The sequence below is a fragment of the Zea mays genome, chromosome 2 (genome assembly GCF_902167145.1).
Source record: "Zea mays cultivar B73 chromosome 2, Zm-B73-REFERENCE-NAM-5.0, whole genome shotgun sequence".
Classification (NCBI taxonomy): Eukaryota; Viridiplantae; Streptophyta; class Magnoliopsida; order Poales; family Poaceae; genus Zea; species Zea mays.
This window is the reverse complement of record NC_050097.1, coordinates 152345452-152357998: the sequence shown is the minus strand read 5'-3', so window position 1 is coordinate 152357998 and position 12547 is coordinate 152345452. Positions and strand designations below refer to the sequence as shown.

The 12547-nt window shown below is 43.4% G+C and overlaps 1 pseudogene; it reads left to right on the top strand.

Moving 5' to 3' along the window:
• Positions 1-911: 911 nt before the first annotated feature.
• On the top strand, positions 912-12256 carry LOC103648988 (ubiquitin carboxyl-terminal hydrolase 17-like; annotated as a pseudogene).
• The last annotated feature ends 291 nt before the right edge of the window (positions 12257-12547 follow it).

Sequence of the window (12547 nt, the reverse complement as noted above, 5' to 3'; positions counted from 1 at the left end):
TCTTCATAACCGCGAAGGTACGGCGATCCGAATCGATTATACTCAGCTGAGGATCTCCGATCACACGACATATGTAGCACTTAACCCTTGCATATGTCAACCCACCACCGGGGTTCTTAAGACCAGATCAGGTTCACGTCAACCGAGAGCACAGATACACCACCGTCCAGCCTCTTGCCATGGAGGGTACACGCTACTCTCGCCACCGCTCCACGCCCATTGCGTGTTATCTTATTCTGGCCTTAGTCTGCCTGAGGCAAAGCTTACCCATGACGAGGCATGTGACCAGTTAAAGGGTCCTCGATCATCAAGCCTACATACGCATCCAATCCTTAATCAACCTGGGTAGAACATCATCTGTTCTTAGCCTAAGTCCCGATTTAAGTACTTCCATCCTTAGGATTGTTTGTGTTCCTTAGAATGAAAATAGCATCACAGGGAACTTTGCAGTAAGATCCCACCATTCTTCTAATGAAAATATATTCTTGCAGGTAGACAGATTTTTGTTTCATTGCTCTACGCACAGACGTGTGGACAGACATCAAGCAAGGACGCGCAGGCGCGGCAAAATCCCGAGCACGACGTAGGCAACCGGCCACAACGAGCATAGGGACACGGCTGCGAGCGGCGTGTGCGCAAAGAGCTCGACCGGGCACGGCGAGCTGGGGACTGAACGCGCTTCGAGCTAGGAAAAGCCGGGATACCATGGCGCGCAGGGAGACGGCAAGGCGGAGCGCGCGTCAAGGAGAAACGCCGGCTGCGCGTGGCAAACGGAGGCCGGTGACCTGCGCGACAACAAAGCTGGAGCGAGCTGGGCCAAAAGTTGAGATCCGCGCAGAGGGAGGGGATCCGAGCAGGGCGCGGCTGGGACGAACTTGGGCGCGAGCCGCGCGCAGAGAGACTCGGCGGCCATGGACAGGGACAGGGAAGCGACTGGAGCTCGACACTGGGAGCGCGGCATGGACATAGGAGCACGCGCAGGGGCAGAGGGACGCACAGGAACTTGGGTGCGCGGCGCGTCTTCCATCGCCGAACAAAGAGCCGACGTGAGCGTGGCCGAGCAGAGGCAAGCTCGCGCGGCAAGGTCCTGGGGCAAGGAGCCGGGCGCGGCACCAGGGAGCTCGCCGGTGAAGAGCTGAGCGCGAGAGGAGGTGTAATACCCAAAAATGTATACAAAGAGACTATAAGTTGATCTCCTTATTTTGTGTGCCATCTAATCATTATAACAAGAGAATAACTATAAATAAGAATGAGTAATTAAAACAAATAACACTTAAAAAAATATGCATAATGCTGGGATTTATTGTGTGTGTGCATTTGGTGACATAAATAAACCAACATCCAAATGGAAGATTTAATACCTACTTTGAATAAATAGAATAGAAGGAGAGAAATACTATAAAGTACAAAATAAAACTTACTAATAAAAATTCGTATTGGCAAGTTCAAATTTAATATCTAACCCAAGGACAAATTTGCCACAAAAAGATTTCTTTTAGAGTTGAAGCTTTGAATTTGTAAAGGAAGAAAAGAATAATAAAAAAAGGAAAGAGAAAGCAATTTTCGGCCAAGTGGGCCTCAATTCCCTCCTGGCGGGCCCTTGGGGGCCAGAAACTTGGCGCGCTGGGAGCATAGCGCACTGGCTTTCTGCCGTGCGGGGCCCACTCCCCAGCCTCCCGGTGTCGTATGCGTCATCTTCTAGGTTTGACCGGGGTATGCGCTGTGGCTTCACGGTGGGCCCTACCGGTCATCTCCATCTCCATCGTGTGGCGTAGGCTCTGGTTGCACACCGCAACAGACGGCGCTAGAACCGGTCGTTTCTGTTTCCCCCACCAAAATCGGACTCGTTAATCCATGCCTACATATATGTGTGAATCGAGCTCCTCCTTTCCCCCATGAACCGTGTGGGCGAGCCTCGAGGGAGCGTGGAAGGGAAACCTTGGCTCCTGTACGGGAGTAGGACCACCAGTGCTCCCGTATATTGCTCGTCGTCGCTCGTTCTTGGCCGCGGATCGGTGCGGTGCATGCGCAGCGGAAGCGTGGTGGGTCGGTGGTGTTGGCCGAACCATTAGGGAGCTCTGGGTGCCCTCGGACCAGGAGAACGGCCGCTGTATAATCGGAATTCCTTGCCGGGGATCATCTGAGCCGCTGGGCATCGAAATTGGATCTCGCCTCTGCATAATCGCCGGTAAAACCTCATCTACCCTACTCGCCGCATCCATTACTACGTGTAGCACCCCCCTACGTTTGGCCTTGTGGGCTTGGGCGCGATTTCGCCCTCTCCGGTGAGGTCCGACGTCGTGCCACCCTGGTTCGCTGCGTCGCGCGGTCGGAGGAAGAAGAGAAGGGTTGGCCGTTAGATGGAAATCGGACGGCACAGAATAGATCAAGCGGGAGTCATAGATCTCAGATCATGCGGCTGTGGTTATATCAGGGTTCATAGAATCTGGGCCATCGGATTTTGATCCCACGGCCAATAGCGCATACCGGTTCATTGGGCGCCAGATCTAATCCTAGCCCTCGATTCTGGATCCTGCGGCTGATATCCCCCTGTACCCCTTCGCCCAGGCCTTTTTGCACATGAGCCCCTCGGTTTTCACCAAAACAACCCGCCGTCCAGCTGGGTTGCGGCCTGTGTCTTAGGTTCTTTTACGCCGTAGCCCCTGCGTTTTCCAGAAAATGAGGCTCCGTCCAGAGAATTATAAAATCTAGAAAAAGGAATTAGAAAATGATTTTTATGCAAAAATAAATGCTAGAATTTGTTTAATTCATAGAAAATGCATATTTAGTCCAAATTAATTCATTCCAATTCCTATAATTTTATAAAATCGTTGCTTATCATTTGGTACCATTGTTTTGACATAAAAGTCACATTAAAATTGTTATCTTAATTAATTTTGTACTAAGCACATAGAATCTTTGGAAAATCCATAACTTAAAATCTATAACTCCAAAATTAATAATTTCTGTTCCTCTGATCTTATTTCAATGTGTAGATTATTAATATGTATTTTGCATATATGTTTGGTGTAATGTTAGTTTTGCCTATACAATGTTTGTCTGTTTTGCTACGTTTAGCAGAGAGGTCACGAGTCATCTGAAGATCATCCTGGTACCTGGAATCTCAAGTCCCAGGCAAGTTGTGCCCTTGATCACTTCTTTTACCCACTCATGTTCTAATTAATCATAATGATCTGCATAGGTTAATTTTGATGGGACCTAATAGGTTACCCTAGTTTGTCTATCTTTATGCCTTGTTTACCACTGAACTTTTTGGGTAGTACTTGCTAGTGCTATATGTGGTTTTGGGCATTGAGATACACATTATTCATGATTATACTTTTGTTATCCGTTGTTATTTACTGTTCATGTCAAGATCATTAATGTTAATTGGAACATAGAGCTTAACTTGAGAAACACGTGCCACCACAAGGGTTTATGGACGCCCTTGGCTGATTAATTAGGAAAGCTAGTGGAGGACTACCTTACCCGAAAGGGGCAAGGGCAGTAGGGGAGTGGTCAGTGTAGGGAGGCCCTCGGGAGGATTTTGCTGCGATGGCGGTCCTGCAAGGGATTCCTGCATTGGAGCTTCCTATAAACTGTAGCGGGTTTTCTGAAGCTAGTGGAACTTTGTAAAGGCCTCGTAGTGTTACCCTGCCTCGCCTCCTCGGTAGAGGTGTATGGGAAGTCGCAATCCCTTGGCAGATGGGTAACATGACTTGTGGGTAAAGGGTACCACCTCTACAGAGTGTAAAACTGGTATACTAGCCGAGCTCACGGTCATGAGCAGCTCAGGACTCTCTGATGATTAATTTATGGAACTAAATTCAATTTGTCATATGCATTGCATCGCAGGTGATGATGTTACTTTTGTTCTACTACTTAATTGGGTTGGTATTTACTTATACTTAGTAACTGCTAATAAAATTTTGACCAACTTTAAAAGCAATGCTCAGCTCTAACCATCCTCTTTGGTAAGCCTTACACTTCACGTGAGCTCCCATCTTTGGCGAGTTCATGCACATTATTCCCCACAACTTGTTGAGCGATGAACGTATGTGAGCTCACTCTTGCTGTCTCACACCCCCCACAGGTCAAGAACAGGTACCACAGGATGAGGCGCTTGGAGGATGCTGTGATGAGTTCGTGAGTGGTCTAGGCCGTCGTCTCCCAGTCAACTTTGGGTTGCTGGACCGTTGTCTCCTTATAATGTATTTATTTACTTATTTTGTATAGAACTCCTGTTATGTAGTAAAGATGTGACATTCGATCCTGTGCCATGATTCATCATATGTGTGAGACTTGGTCCCAGCACACCTGGTGATTATGTTTACGCCTGGGCTTTGGACCCCTAAAACCCGGGTGTTACAGAAGTGGTATCAGAGGAATGTTGACTGTAGGACGAAGCCTAGATAGAACTAGACAACCATTGTCTACTTACCTTTGCTACTCTGATTCTTTTCTAAACTTTTCTTAATCTTTTCTCATCTATTTCCGCTTTACTCTGATTATTCTTACCTTTTCTTTCTAAGACAAATGTGGATTTCACACTTTGAAATCCTGTACCTAAAGTGACCTTTAGAAATAGGAGACCTAATCTTAGGAACAAAAATAAAACTATTTTTATAGATATCTATGAACTTGAATGTTTGTTCTTATGATATTTGTATGATTTGGATCTTTGATTGAGTGTGATTAATTGTGGAGTAATGTCCACAATTACATCTGCATATACATATAGAAAAAAATGCTTATAAAAAAATAACTAGACAAACTAGATTATCTCTCATTAAAGTATCTAGCCTAACAATATCCATCTCATCTTAAAATATTCTATCCTACACTCATAGATCCATCTTATCTTAATAGACTCATCTTATCTTGAAAAGATTTTATGTCATTCTAATAGATCTAAACAGATTCCACCTTATCCTTATGAATTTATCATGTTCTAATAGGCATACCTACCAGTAATAACCAGGATCTTATCTAGTTATACCAATTTGATCTAGATCCCATCTAATCTAACATGATCTAATCCAAATTGAGTTACTTAAATAAGTTAGATAATGTTGGCAACATAAATTAGGCCTTAATTCTATAAACATATCTTACCCTAAATTAATACCTTGGACTAACTCGTTCGTAAACAACAACCTAACCTACATCCTAGGTTGCCTAATCCAGATATCCTAAAAGCAAAGTAAAACTCTGTTCAAACCTACCTACCTCGTGTACCCCGACTATCCTAACTATATGTCCTTAACTTGGATGGCACCTCCAAGAAGAAAGACCAAAGAAGACCAACCACGTCAAAGAAGGATAAGCATCAACTCAAGCCGTCAAAGATCAAGCTAAATCATCAGATGAATCAAGATCCACAAATCTTGGATGGAGTCTTTCCTTACCTACACTTTCTTACCCAAACCTATCTATGCTTTAAAGACATCTTCTATCCTACATAATAAAGTAGACATACATATATACACTCATGCTTTCCTAATCACCTGCCAATTTGGGTTTAGACTTAAAAAAAATCTTTTGGTACTAAAACCACTTAGACACTGAAATATAGATTACAAACCAATCTCTCTGTAACCCTTTTCTTACAAATCTCGAGGACGAGATTATTTTTAAGGGGGGTAGAATTTGTAATACCCAAAAATGTATACAAAGAGACTATAAGTTGATCTCCTTATTTTGTGTGCCATCTAATCATTATAACAAGAGAATAACTATAAATAAGAATGAGTAATTAAAACAAATAACACTTAAAAAATATGCATAATGCTAGGATTTATTGTGTGTGCATTTGGTGACATAAATAAACCAACATCCAAATGGAAGATTTAATACCTACTTTGAATAAATAGAATAGAAGGAGAGAAATACTATAAAGTACAAAATAAAACTTACTAATAAAAATTCGTATCGGCAAGTTCAAATTTAATATCTAACCCAAGGACAAATTTGCCACAAAAAGAATTTCTTTTAGAGTTGAAGCTTTGAATTTGTAAAGGAAGAAAAGAATAATAAAAAAAAGGAAAGAGAAAGCAATTTTCGGCCAAGTGGGCCTCAATTCCCTCCTGGCGGGCCCTTGGGGGCCAGAAACTTGGCGCGCTGGGAGCATAGCGCACTGGCTTTCTGCCGTGCGGGGCCCACTCCCCAGCCTCCCGGTGTCGTATGCGTCATCTTCCAGGTTTGACCAGGGTATGCGCTGTGGCTTCACGGTGGGCCCTACCGGTCATCTCCATCTCCATCGCGTGGCGTAGGCTCTGGTTGCACACCGCAACAGACGGCGCTAGAACCGGTCGTTTCTGTTTCCCCCACCAAAATCGGACTCGTTAATCCATGCCTACATATATGTGTGAATCGAGCTCCTCCTTTCCCCCATGAACCGTGTGGGCGAGCCTCGAGGGAGCGTGGAAGGGAAACCTTGGCTCCTGTACGGGAGTAGGACCACCAGTGCTCCCGTATATTGCTCGTCGTCGCTCGTTCTTGGCCGCGGATCGGTGCGGTGCATGCGCAGCGGAAGCGTGGTGGGTCGGTGGTGTTGGCCGAACCACTAGGGAGCTCTGGGTGCCCTCGGACCAGGAGAACGGCCGCTGTATAATCGGAATTCCTTGCCGGGGATCATCTGAGCCACTGGGCATCGAAATTGGATCTCGCCTCCGCATAATCGCCGGTAAAACCTCATCTACCCTACTCGCCGCATCCATTACTACGTGTAGCACCCCCTACGTTTGGCCTTGTGGGCTTGGGCGCGATTTCGCCCTCTCCAGTGAGGTCCGACGTCGTGCCACCCTGGTTCGCTGCGTCGCGCGGTCGGAGGAAGAAGAGAAGGGTTGGCCGTTAGATGGAAATCGGACGGCACAGAATAGATCAAGCGGGAGCCATAGATCTCAGATCATGCTGCTGTGGTTATATCAGGGTTCATAGAATCTGGGCCATCAGATTTTGATCCCACGGCCAATAGCGCATACCGGTTCATTGGGCGCCAGATCTAATCCTAGCCCTCGATTCTGGATCCTGCGGCTGATATCCCCCTGTACCCCTTCGCCCAGGCCTTTTTGCACATGAGCCCCTCGGTTTTCACCAAAACAACCCGCCGTCCAGCTGGGTTGCGGCCTGTGTCTTAGGTTCTTTTACGCCGTAGCCCCTGCGTTTTCCAGAAAATGAGGCTCCGTCCAGAGAATTATAAAATCTAGAAAAAGGAATTAGAAAATGATTTTTATGCAAAAATAAATGCTAGAATTTGTTTAATTCATAGAAAATGCATATTTAGTCCAAATTAATTCATTCCAATTCCTATAATTTTATAAAATCGTTGCTTATCATTTGGTACCATTGTTTTGACATAAAAGTCACATTAAAATTGTTATCTTAATTAATTTTGTACTAAGCACATAGAATCTTTGGAAAATCCATAACTTAAAATCTATAACTCCAAAATTAATAATTTCTGTTCCTCTGATCTTATTTCAATGTGTAGATTATTAATATGTATTTTGCATATATGTTTGGTGTAATGTTAGTTTTGCCTATACAATGTTTGTCTGTTTTGCTACGTTTAGCAGAGAGGTCACGAGTCATCTGAAGATCATCCTGGTACCTGGAATCTCAAGTCCCAGGCAAGTTGTGCCCTTGATCACTTCTTTTACCCACTCATGTTCTAATTAATCATAATGATCTGCATAGGTTAATTTTGATGGGACCTAATAGGTTACCCTAGTTTGTCTATCTTTATGCCTTGTTTACCACTGAACTTTTTGGGTAGTACTTGCTAGTGCTATATGTGGTTTTGGGCATTGAGATACACATTATTCATGATTATACTTTTGTTATCCGTTGTTATTTACTGTTCATGTCAAGATCATTAATGTTAATTGGAACATAGAGCTTAACTTGAGAAACACGTGCCACCACAAGGGTTTATGGACGCCCTTGGCTGATTAATTAGGAAAGCTAGTGGAGGACTACCTTACCCGAAAGGGGCAAGGGCAGTAGGGGAGTGGTCAGTGTAGGGAGGCCCTCGGGAGGATTTTGCTGCGATGGCGGTCCTGCAAGGGATTCCTGCATTGGAGCTTCCTATAAACTGTAGCGGGTTTTCTGAAGCTAGTGGAACTTTGTAAAGGCCTCGTAGTGTTACCCTGCCTCGCCTCCTCGGTAGAGGTGTATGGGAAGTCGCGATCCCTTGGCAGATGGGTAACATGACTTGTGGGTAAAGGGTACCACCTCTGCAGAGTGTAAAACTGGTATACTAGCCGAGCTCACGGTCATGAGCAGCTCAGGACTCTCTAATGATTAATTTATGGAACTAAATTCAATTTGTCATATGCATTGCATCGCAGGTGATGATGTTACTTTTGTTCTACTACTTAATTGGGTTGGTATTTACTTATACTTAGTAACTGCTAATAAAATTTTGACCAACTTTAAAAGCAATGCTCAGCTCTAACCATCCTCTTTGGTAAGCCTTACACTTCACGTGAGCTCCCATCTTTGGCGAGTTCATGCACATTATTCCCCACAACTTGTTGAGCGATGAACGTATGTGAGCTCACTCTTGCTGTCTCACACCCCCCACAGGTCAAGAACAGGTACCACAGGATGAGGCGCTTGGAGGATGCTGTGATGAGTTCGTGAGTGGTCTAGGCCGTCGTCTCCCAGTCAACTTTGGGTTGCTGGACCGTTGTCTCCTTATAATGTATTTATTTACTTATTTTGTATAGAACTCCTGTTATGTAGTAAAGATGTGACATTCGATCCTGTGCCATGATTCATCATATGTGTGAGACTTGGTCCCAGCACACCTGGTGATTATGTTTACGCCCGGGCTTTGGACCCCTAAAACCCGGGTGTTACAGGAGGTCGACCAGAGGAAGAGGACGCTCGGCCATGGAGGAAAGTAGAAATCCGAGCAGGGGAAGCAGGAAGGGCGCGCAGGGGGAGAGAACCGCTCGGCTGGGAGCTGCGGGAGGTAGGAAGATGAGCAGGGGCGATCGGATGGGAGGAAGAAGCCGAGGGAGGTGGCTGGAGGGGGCTCGGTTAGGAGATGGAGTAGAGAATCGTGCGTGGGAGCTCCACGGCTGGGGAAAGAGAGCGCCGGGAGAGAGAGGATAGCGGAGAGAAGAAGAGCAGTGAGGACGCGCGCCATTTAAGGGCTCGTTCGTTTAGCTCTCAATCCACGTGGATTGAGTGGGTTTGAGTGGGTTTAAATCCCATGCAAGTTAAAGTTCTTCTAAATTTTTTCTAATCCTATCTTATCTATGTATAATGGGAATAACCGAAGAAGGCTTAACGGAACCAGAAGCGGCTGCGTCAAAAAAAAAATCCAGGGCGGCATCAGATGAGATCGGTTGCTGGATTTTTTTTACGGACGAGCGGTGGCTGAAAAAAATCAGAGGAGTTGGGCGGCAACAGGATAGGACTAGTAGATATTTTTCTCTTTCTTTTTAATTTCTTTAAAAAAATCATATATATTTGGTGTTCTGATATTTGGATCTAAAAAATATATAAAAGATCGCACTAAAATAAGATCGATATTAGTATTTAAGAAGGATTTGATTTGGTGACTATTCTAGAGTAAGATGAATTCGTATCTGTTATTTATATTTAAAGATTTTGGGATCGGGATAAGACGTAATCGGAACAAATCAGAACAATATTTTGGACTGTGTTCCAATTGATTCGAAATCAAATAATTTTATCCGCGTCTGAACATCTGGTTCCACAGCCACGGATAATTTACCAGTGAATCGAGGCTCAATTACAGATCCTCGCACGCGATTTTGCCGTAAAACAGCGTGCAGAAGAATAAATTGGGTAATAACTTCGCGCACGATTTTTCTTGGACAATGCGCGATTCAGACTATTTTGCCTCGAACATTTTAGTCGTCGAGTTCAAACTAATTTGCTCGGGATAAAAATCGTCCAAGTGGTTCGGGCTTCCGAATTCGTATTCATGCGAGCGATGAATTTTAAATACTCACCGGACGCAACGATTTTCGGGACAACTATGTTCCGAACATCACGAAAATTTTAGAAGAGCCCGGACAAATAAAAATAAAAACGATGTCGCGCTCGCAATAGGCGAAGATGATTAAAATTTAACGTTCATTTTATCCACTGATTACGTGCTTAAATCCGTACTCGTTGTCGAGCAGAATATAAACACCTGGGGTGTTACAAGCTAGACCAAATTAACAACACCATATGGGATCTTAAGCTGCAAATAATGTTGGCATGTTGCAGTATTTTGTATTTTTGTGTGTGGAAATCCGTGGGTTAGCAAATGATGTTGACTTTCTTAGCTTATTAACTTGAATGACACCTGTTTTGCAGTTCCTTCAAATGCCAGATAGCCCACTGGAGACAAGGTCACAAAGATGAATGCCATCCACCAAGCGTTAATACTAGGCATGATGATGAAGAAGAAAAGGCTGAAGTGGGAAGAGTTGCCAAAGAGAATGTATAGGTTGGTGTTAAACAAGTTGCTAAAATGAACAAACCAGTTGTTGGATCTGAAACTTCTGATGCAAACCATGATTTGAAGAGTTCAAATGGTAAAAGTAAACATATGCCTTCTGAAGCAGTATGTTCCTGTGCAGAGATTCCTGGAGGTCATAAGTCCAACATCACAGTTGAAATTTCTCAAAACGTTCAGTCTGTTGACAGTAGTAAGATGGGATCAAGTATCAAACATGCAAAATTTGTTGAAGATGGTTCTTCCACCGAGGACTTAAATGAGGCATTGCCATGTAACTCTCATTCTTCTTCACCAAACATTAATGGTCATAGCAGTTTTGTAAACAAAGAATTCTACAATCATTCCAAGGAACACCAAAGAGCTAAGGATGCCCAGTGTTGTTGAGGATTGTTCTCAGACAAGCAGTACCAGGGAGCTTGAAGACAGTAGCATTCACCATGCAGCTGCATCTGTGGTCTTGGAGTCCAAAAGTTCTAGGACTCCTATTCATGTAGAACTTGAGAGGTCTAAAACAAAATCTGTTGGGAATGACAGCATTCAGAGCACGAAACCTGTGCCATCTGCATTGACTGTTGACAGCCACTTCAGTTCGTGGGAGTCTTCCTATTACACCTAATAATTCATCTAAAGTAGCATATAGTCTTCCTGACATAAGTTTTAAACCTTCAGATAGGTCAGGCTCAACAACAAATAATCTTGCAACATCTCTGAATAAAATGGTCAGGCAGCAAACCGCACCAAAAGTTGTGAGGCATTATCCATAAGAATTGGTAATATAATTGAATATCACTCTATATGTAGCATCTTTTTCTTTATCTTGTATATGCTAATAGTTTCCTTTTGTTCAGACACTCTTCTCATATGAACTTTTTGTGAAGCTCTACAGCAAGGTTGAGTTGCACCCTTTTGGTCTTCATAACCTTGGTAACAGGTAAAAGTAAGAGTAGGAAGGTCAACTGGCATGCATACATGTGCTTGCTCATTATGGTTTTATGCTATTGGTCTGGGTCTTTGTAAGATCTTAAGTAGAAGGGCAGGCATAGCGCAATGGTGAGAGTTGTCTCACTGAGCCACCAGGTCGCAAGTTTGAATTAGCCTCTCCGCATTTGCGGGAGGAAGGCTTGCCTCGGTTTATCTCTTCCCTAGACCCCACTCATGTGGTTGCCTCCGGCACTGGATCTGCCTTTTGTAAGATCTTAGGTGTATACTCCTAGAATATTTGTGATTTACTTCCATTAAAGTCTGCTTTGTGCATATTAATTAGAGGATGACGTTTTGAGGCAGATTACAACTTCAGCCAAGTATATTTGTATTAATACCGATCTTTTTTTCTTTCCATTGCGTAGAGCTTAGGCTAAGTGAGTTGTTTTAACTAGACTTAGGTTTAGTGAAATATTGTTGTTCGTTTTGTTTAATCCATGCTTTCTTTTGCAGTTGCTATGCAAATGCTGTTTTTCAGTGTTTGATGTTTACTTGACCACTCAAAACATATCTTTTGGAAGGGCTTCACGCAAACAACTGTAATTCTCCACTACTATGTGTGTCACGTTACATTTTCACTATGTGCTTGAGTATTTGTATAATACCTCATGTGTTGTAGGTTCTCAAAACAAATGGTGCTTCATATGTGAATTTGAAAAACTCATTGTGGAGGGCAACCGGTGCAAGACTGCCTTGTCACCGACTGGAATACTCTCTCATTTGAATGACATTGGCAGGATCTTTGGTCCTGGTAAACAAGAAGATGCTCATGAATTTCTTAGGTAAGACATCATTATTTACTTTCTATGTTTTTGTTTTTCATCTAGAAATGCTCCAAGAAGCTGGAGCAGCTCATACTTATACAGAATGTATGTGCAGAAAAGTGTGGAAATTATTTAATAGAGGTTTTCATGATAGTTTAATTATTGTTTTGAATGTATTAGGTTTTGCCATTAAGTGACCGATTATTATGGATCTATATGTGGATGGAAGAAAAACAATTGTATATTAGATGTGTTGGGCTGTTTTACATGTGGATGAGCTTTTTTTGCCCTTATGGCTTATTTAGATGTTCTA